Source organism: Mastomys coucha, unplaced genomic scaffold (assembly GCF_008632895.1).
Source record: "Mastomys coucha isolate ucsf_1 unplaced genomic scaffold, UCSF_Mcou_1 pScaffold23, whole genome shotgun sequence".
Taxonomy (NCBI): Eukaryota; Metazoa; Chordata; class Mammalia; order Rodentia; family Muridae; genus Mastomys; species Mastomys coucha.
The window spans coordinates 97,023,196-97,029,933 of record NW_022196906.1 but is presented as its reverse complement, the minus strand read 5'-3'; positions in this window follow the sequence as shown (position 1 = coordinate 97,029,933).

The following is a 6,738-nucleotide window of genomic DNA, read 5'->3' as shown; positions in this document are numbered from 1 at the left end:
CTGTAGACCTGGCTGGCCTCAAACTCAGAAATCCGCCTGCCTCTGCCTCCCAAGTGCTGGGATTAAAGTCGTATGCCACCTGGCTCAGAGGTTAAGAGAACTGACTGCTCTTCCAGAGGTCCTGAGTTCAGTTCCCAGCAACCATATGGTGGCTTACAACCATCTGTAATGGGATCCGATACCCTCTTCTGGTGTGTCTGAAGACAGCTATAGTGTGTACTCATATAAATAAAGGAAAATTCTTAATAATTAAGTGAAAACTTGGCTAATTAAAATTAAAACTAGGGAGTGCTGCTTTAAAACACTGATTTGGAGCTGAACTCAGCTTTAGCATTCTGGCCTTAACACAGAGAAATGGTGTGCATACAGTTGTTTGAAATATAATTCCAGACAGGTCTGGTGACACCCACCTGTAACCTCAGCATGAGGGAGGTGGAGGACGGTGAATTGGGAGTTCAAAGCCATCATAAGTTTGAGGCCAGCCTACCTCATCATGCATGATACATGAGAAACACACAAACAAGCACACACACACGCACACACACACACTGAAATCTAATTCTAGAGTAATATGGAGGCCAGCCTCAAAGATGGTGCTCATGACCCCCACCTTTTGATAGTCACACCCTTTTCTAGACCTTTGCATTTCTTTTTTTAAAGACATTATTTATTTATTATTATTTATACAAGTACACTGTAGCTGTCTTCAGACACACACCAGAAAAGTGCCTCAGATTCCATTACAGATGGTTGCGAGCCACCATGTGGTTGCTGGGAATTGAACTCAGGACCTTTGAGAAGAGCAGTCAGTGCTCTTAACTGCTGAGCCATCTCTCCAGCCCAGCCTTTGCATCTCTTATCAAAGTCGGTCTGTGTGGCCAATGGAATGTACCAGAAAAATGCATTTAGATGCGTGGTATGCTCCTTCCAAGATTAGACTATAAAGTACTTTCAGTCTTAGTCACTGTTACAGACCGTGCCATGCTGTGAATAGCCTCCTGGAGAAGCTCATAGAGGGTGATCAACTAGTGTTGATGTTACTAGGACTGCTTTTATCATAGAAACTGTCACAGCCTCAGAAGCCCCAAGTCCTGGATCAACACAGATGGCTGGTCACCCTACCCGTGTGGTATGGAACAGAAGCATCCAGACAAGCATGGGTGGAAGAGGTGTAAGATCCAAGTAAACAGGGACATTCAGAAAAACATCGGGAGGCCAGGAATTTCCTTAATAAGATAAGCTCAGGAACTTTAGGAAGGTAGCAGAACTCTCCAGAAGGAAAAGGCTAATTAACATTCCTCAGACTACAGGGTGAGGAACAACCTGCGGATGGGCACACATTCCGCAGGGTGGACCTTTGCCCACCTTCAGACAAGGGGAGTCCTTGCCACCTCATTCCCTAAATGCCAATCAGTTTAAAAAGTCACGCTGTTTTACCAAACACATTGTGTCTAATGGATGCTGCCCTGAAAATTGTATAAAAGCTCACTGAACAAATTATTCGGGGTCGCCTCCTTTCCTGAGGGTCTGGGATGGCCCCAGTGCACTGGAATAAAAATCCTCATGTTCTTTGCATCGATCATGCTCCATGTGATTCACTCAGGGGGTCTCTGGTAAGCTAAGGCTCAACAGGGTCTTACAGAGGCCTCCAGCCAACAGCCCCACAAGGAAACCACCTTGGATTGATTGAGTCCCTACTGACTCTAGTCCCATAGGAGACCCCCAAGCGGCACCACTCACATAATCTGACTGTCAGAAACTGGGAGATAGTGAATACCTGTGTTTTTATGGCACTAAATTTGGGGCTAGTTTGTTGCATGATAATAGACATCATATGTAGATGGATTGCTGTCTCCCATCAGATAATTGAGAGGGCATAGTGGTTGTTCTCACTCTGGCTGGAGCAGCTAAGATAATCAGCTGTTTAAAGCATTCCTTTCCAACAGAAGGGAGCGAGCATGGTTCTCATGTTCCTGGAAGAGCATAGCTTGGCAGGCCCTGGCTGCAGCTAGACAAGCTTCCTCTGCTGTAATTGTTTTCTAAGTTTCCACCATAATCCCTAGTGGTCACAAGGCCCCCAAGGCCCTCTCCGGGCTCCATGCACCTAATTTCCCTCAAGGCCTGAGGTACCTACATGGGTTGCTTAAACAGCTAGAAAGGATCCCTCGAGTACAGCAGAAGGGATTCTGTGTACTGAATAAGGATCACAATAACACAGTGCCTACAAGTCAAGCAGATGTTTTGCGAGGGTTTGTGAGGGTCTCTCAAAAATCTTCCAGTAGTAAACCCAAGGTATCTGAAACTTCACCATTAGTGTGATGTATTCACTCAGCACCCAAAAGGTGTGGTTGAGTTTAGACCATTCTCCCTGTCCAGTGTAGCATGAGGGCAGTCAGAAGTAACCCAGAGGGAGCACAGACAACAGGCAGGACCCCTGCAAAGCTGACTGTGGCACTACATCATCACATCTGTATGATGGACCCTGTCTAAAGAGCCAGGCTTTGGTGCTGCTCGCTCTCAGGGAACCCTCAAGGGGGGCTGGTGTGCACACCTGAAACTCTCATAGTAGATCAGAATATAACTCACATCCACCCCAAAACAAAGGCTGGAGCCCAAGGTCCAAACAGCAGAGATGGCGATCTCTAGGCTTGCTGAGAGAGCACCCATTTTGGATGTTCACTGTTTTGTGCATAGCCATAATCTTTACTTGTTTGTCCTGGCTATAAGTAAACCAATTTAACATTGTAATCCCTCCCCCCCCAACCCCCACCCCATGATAGTGCATATACATGCAAGTTTGTGTGTATGCTTGTATGTGTGCATACATGCATGCCCGCGTAGGTCAGATATCGATCTATAAGGTCATTTCTCAGGAGCCATTCACCTTGTGTTTAGGAAAAGGCTTCCCCCTCCCCAGGGATGCAGGAATGTGCCAAGAGTCCCACTGGCCTCTGGATATAGGGTGCAGTAGGGAGGGATGTCTTCTTATTTTTGCTGCATCCTTCCGCCCATTGTCTGAGGAGTGGGGAGAAGGTATTTTTGAGACAAAGCACAGGCATTGTAAATAAAGTTGTGATATTGCTGCTCCAAAAAAGAAAAGAAAGGAAGGGAGGAAGGAAGGGAGGAAAGAAGGAAGGGAAGAAGGAAGGGAGGAAGGGAGGGAGGGAGGGAGGGATGAAGGAAGGAAGGAAGGAAGGAAGGAAGGAAGGAAGGAAGGAAGGAAGGAAGGAAGGAAGAAAAGAGAAAAGAAAAGGAAAGGAGGAAGAAAGGCCCTCCCTCTGGGACTGGAGACTCGCTGATCCGGCTTAGTTGAGCAGCCTGTGAGCCTGGGCAGCCTCTTTCTCTGCCTCTCCAGCACGATGACTAGGTTTTTTAGGCCGGTGTTGGGGAATCAAACTTAGGTATTCACAGCAATGCAACAAGCAGTTTCTCAGCTTGAGCCATTTCCCCAGTTCCCTGCCCCTCTTCAGAATTTTGGAGACCCTCAGAGGTCAGAGGACGGAGCGGCTAGCTTCCCCTATCATCACTCCCCACCTTAGGCTTTTAGATTTATTTTTAATTATGTGTATGCTGATAGGTTTCTCTGTGTACATGCAGTGAGCTTTGAGGCCTGTGTGTTTGTGTGTGTGTGTGCCTGAGACAGAGTCTCTCAGTGAACCTGAAGTTCGCCACTTCAGCAGAGCTTGCTAGCCAATGAGATCCCAGGATTAGGCTCTCCCCACCCTGCTGGGTTACAGGTATATATGCAGCAGCCGAGTGGGTGCTGAGATTTGAACTCAGGTCCTTGTGTTTTCGAACCTTTTCCTCTACTGAGTCATCATGGCAACCATGTTTTATTTTCTCTTAATCCATTTATTAAGAGAAAAAAAAAAAAACCACCTTTGCAGCAGGGTGTGGTGGTCCCTATAACCACAGCCTTCAGTCTGTAGAGGCCGGGGAGTTCAAGGTCATCCTTAGTTCCTGGCTCGTTTGAAGTCATCCTGGTCTACAGGAGACCTCATTGCAAACAAAGCTAAAAGCAAAATAAAATCTGTTGGAAATGTAGAGGATGCAATTAACACGTGGGAAAGCTGGACACAGTGATGCATACCTGTAATCCCTTTTGGGGGCGGGGGCAGAAGCAAGCCGGTCACAGCCAGCATGAGGCAGGTGACCCGTCTGTAAAAGGGCACATATGACAAGACACTGTCTCAAGAACAAAAGCTGCACTGTCATTATGAAGTGTCACAAACTGGGTGGCTTGAAAGAGCAGGGCTGCCTTTCTTAAAGCTCTTGAGTCTGTACTTCCAACATGTAGGTGTCAGCATGGTTGGCTCCTCTGCAGCCAGGAAGGACCATCATGCCAGGCCTTCCCCTGGGCCAACAGCCCAGTTTGACCAACAGCCTTTAGTTTCCTTGGGCTTGTTGAGGCATCATCCTCAACATCTTCCTGCACCAGCAAGCAATGCTCTTGTTGTGTGCATGTCTATCTGCATAGACATATCCACCCTAGAAAACCTCAATTTTACTTCTTTAGCAGCAAAGACTCTGTTTTCAACTATAGCCACATTTATAGGCATCAGGTGGTTAGGTTTTCAATATCTTTGAGGGGTGAACAATTCAATAACACTGATTGTGGTGGTCTGAATGGGCTCGATCCCCACCCAGTTAGTGGAACTGTTTGGGACAGAGTAAAACGTGTGTCTGTGTTGGAAAAAGTATATTATGGAGGGATGGCCCACACCAGGCCCAGTCTCCTTCTCTTCCTGTCTACAACTTGCAGATCAGATGTGCTCTCAGCTATTATTCTAGCACCATGCCTGCCTGTCTGCCTGTCTGCCTGCCTGCCTGTCTGCCTGCCTGTCTGCCTGTCTGCCTCTGTGCTCTCTGCTATATTGCAGCCATGGACTAACCTTCTGAAACTGTAAGCAAGGCCCCAATTAAAATATTTTTCTTATAAGTTATCTTGGTCATGGTTTCTCTTCACAGTAATAGCAATAGAACAGTAACAAAGACATTGATCATTTATTTTTTAAAAGTTACTATCCATGAAATGTCAGACATTGGCATAATTACTTCATGTATGTTTTCTATAAACCTCACAGAGATTCCTCTTCCACTGCATGGCTTTAAGATACTGGAGAGAGACGGTTTGGGGCTACCAAGCTCACATAGCTAGATAATATAGCTACAAGTCATATCTGGTCTTGTAAAGAATAAATGTAAGCAATACAAAAGAAATGACAAATGTAACAGCCCAGTGTGTGTGTGTGTGTGTGTGTGTGTGTGTGTGTGTGTGTGTGTGTGTGAAATGTGATAAGGTAAAGCCCCTCCCCCTGCCCCCCCACTAAGTGAACGCCTCAATTTTGATTGGCTAAAATGTTACCATGGAAACCAAGCTAGGAGTGTGTGAATGGAGGTGATAAGGCCAAAAGCCAGATAAAGTAATGCTGAATGCCTGAGCTGAAAGAGACTTAAAAACCCGGGTCTGGCAACTGCAACTTGCCCAGATCCTGGAACCCAACGGAGACTCTTCAGGGGGAGACCAGCTCAATCCTGCGGGCCTTGCCTGCGCAGCCATTGGAGCCAGGTTACTACCACTTATGCCAGATCGAAGGTGAGTGAAGTGAGTGTGTGAATCAATGCGATCCCGTTTCACTTTCTTCCTTCCTTTCTTTTTTCTTTTTTTTTTTTTTCTGAGACAGGGTTTCTCTGTGTAACCTTGGCTGTCCTGGAACTCACTCTGTAGACCAGACTGGCCTCAAACTCAGAAATCCGCCTGCCTCTGCTCCCCAAGTGCTGGGATTAAAGGTGTGTGCCACTACTGCCCGGATCCCATTTCACTTTCTATTTGTTTTATGAATAAATAACTAGTATAACCTGATCCTCCGAGTCACTGGCACTCTCTTTCTCTCACTCTCGGCTCCATCCCTAAACCTGACTCATGACAGGCCTCTTTTCTAGGATCCCTAGAACAAGCTATTTAACCTCTGAACCCCATTAGTAAAGTGAGACAGCAATCATCTCCCCCCAAAGCTGAGTTATTGCAAAGATTTATAAAGACAATTGAAACATCATGGCACAGAGCGATTTCTGAATTCTCAGTAGCTGTTATCTTTCACTTTGGGGGGGGGTAGGGGTGGGGTGCGTGCTCGCGTGCACGCACGCATGAGTGTGCTGTGGCAGTCAGAGGACAGCTGCTCTTCGGAGTCACTTATCTCCTACGTTCTTGTGGGACTTAGGTATTGAACTCAGGTCATCAGGCCTATACACTAGCACCTCTATATGCTGAGGCATCTTGCTTGCCTAGTAGTTGTTATTCTAAGTAGTGGAATCAAGAAAACATGCTCAGCGAATGCCGAAGCAGAATGTTGAGGGTGTCAGTTCATCCTGTCGAGCTGGTGTTGATGAGGATGAGAAACATTTCTGCTGCCTGGTCTGTCAGGACAGGAGAAATTCCAGTCGCATGCTCCTGCTAAGGAGCACTCAGCCACGCCTTCCTGGCCATGGTGACAGTACCCTCCCTCTCCAACTGTGAGACAAGATTAATCCTTCTTCCCATGAAAAAGAAGAGGAAAGAAAAGATTCTAAGTCTAGTGCCAGTGACTACATCCAGGGCCACATTTATATTCTAGGTAAGTGCTCTACCCCTAGGCTATGCATTCCTCTGGGTTTGCAGTAAAGCTTTAAATGTTTATCTCCTTTGCTCCAGCATCTTTCTTCTCTATTTCTCCATCACTGGGAGATGAGCACTCCTAC